This window comes from Vigna radiata, chromosome 11, assembly GCF_000741045.1.
Source record: "Vigna radiata var. radiata cultivar VC1973A chromosome 11, Vradiata_ver6, whole genome shotgun sequence".
In the NCBI taxonomy this organism is placed as follows: Eukaryota; Viridiplantae; Streptophyta; class Magnoliopsida; order Fabales; family Fabaceae; genus Vigna; species Vigna radiata.
The window spans coordinates 4,225,697-4,227,679 of record NC_028361.1 but is presented as its reverse complement, the minus strand read 5'-3'; positions in this window follow the sequence as shown (position 1 = coordinate 4,227,679).

Sequence of the window (1,983 nt, the reverse complement as noted above, 5' to 3'; positions counted from 1 at the left end):
GTGGACAAGCAGCCCACTATAGCGCCACATTCTCACTGGGCTCAAGGCCCAATTCATAAAAATATATCATTCAGATATATTCACCAGATATATCTTGCGAAGATATTATAACAGAGATATGTCAAGTAAGATTATATTTTATTCTGTTTATATTACTGTTATTGCTGTTAATATTATATCAATCCAAAGCCTATAAATAAAGGCCAGAGGATTCCAAACAAGGTACACTCTCTGAATACACTTCACTCACAGTTCATACAGCATATCTCTCATCTTATCAATTCTCTCCCACAGAGAATTCTCTATTCACGCCTAACTTGAGCGTCGGAGTGCCTTTTCAGGTACCTCCCCCCCTCGGTCAAGACTAGAAGATCACCGGACGGCTGAGGTCAACGTGAAGACGTACGGTCCGAAATCGGGAGAAGCGGGCAGAAACGCAGAAGACGACGTCATCGAGGTTAGTACTTCGGTCCCAGTAAATTTACACCGTAACATTTTGGCGCCCACCGTGGGGCCGAAAGCGGCAAACCCAAATGGCGACCATGAGGAACATGAAAGAACAACAAAACACCAGAAAGATGATCAGAAACAAAGACGAAGCGCTTGATATCAACATCACTGCTCAAGATCAACAACAAAATATTTTCATCAAAGTCAAGAGAGGCAACTCCTCTGGCACATTACGATGCCTAACAATGATTTGGTGTTATTATAAGAAAAAGGAAGAACGATCTTGATGCTTTAATGGCTTCAAATGAAGTGAAATCATCGTAGCTCTCACCAGGGCCTCCGAAACGTGCTTACGCTATGTTCAGCAACGTCCTTAACTCCGTCGCGTCTAGCCACTGCGAAAACCATATGCGCTAGTGATGATTTGGTTTCTCAAACTGCGACAGCAATCGAGGGATCCTCGTCATGCTTTGGCCCCCGGCGTCCACCATCGTACGAACATGATCCGCCTGGCTAGGGCCGCTATCGGCGACTCGGTCACCATCAGAAAATTTACAGGTGTAAGGGAGACCCTCTCTTGCTTCACTCTTCCCAGTCAAAGATGCTTTCTCCTCCATTCAGGTGGATATTACAACTACATAGAAATGTTCCGAAAGCCACCGGCTTCTACTTCGAAGGTTTGGACTTCACCGTCAACGTATGCTCTCTCCGTTAGGCCAAACTTCAATCTGGTTCTCTCTGGCTTGTCTTCATTCATCCTCCGCACAAGCCAAATCAGCTTCTACGGCAGCTACTTGCATCTTTGATCGTGCAGCCATGGCCAGCTCCCAAATCGGGAAATACCACACTCAAGACTTCCTTCCGAGCCTCCCTTCTCACATCCAGCCAGCTTTCGGACAACACTTTTAAAGCGTCAAGATGCTTCAGGGGGACAGCCTTTTGGTTACATATATGAGCATTTTAACAATAAGGAATGTAGATTCAAGCCGTTACGACAAGAAAAATGATATAAACTCTCAAAAAGCTTCAATACAAAATCATAAAAACTGCAGCATTCTGGAAGTCGCCGTATATGCATTCAGGCATTTGAAAACTACCATCATTATATTCCATAATATATTCTTATAACGTGTTATTATGCAGGTTTTAATTCGAATACAGGACTGAAGAAAAGATCCTTTCCATACTCGTTTGATATCTTCAACTAAGTCTATGGTCTTAACGTTTACTTTATCACGTGATGAGTAAGACGAGAAATTCTCTTCTACAGAAGGACATCGGTCTCTAAAAGCATTTACAAGCTCATTAGCTATATCTTAACCAAAGGATAACAAGTCTTTAAAGCAGTCACAAACTCATCCGTGACATCCTAACATGAATTTTGATCTCCAAGCAATCAGTCGAGGATCAACCAAATACTACAATCTTAACCGACCGGTCTCGATTATATCTTCGATATTATATCTCCTGCAGATTGCTAAAGCAATTATTAAAGTTGTTAAATCTCAACTGACTGGTCTCAATTATATCTTC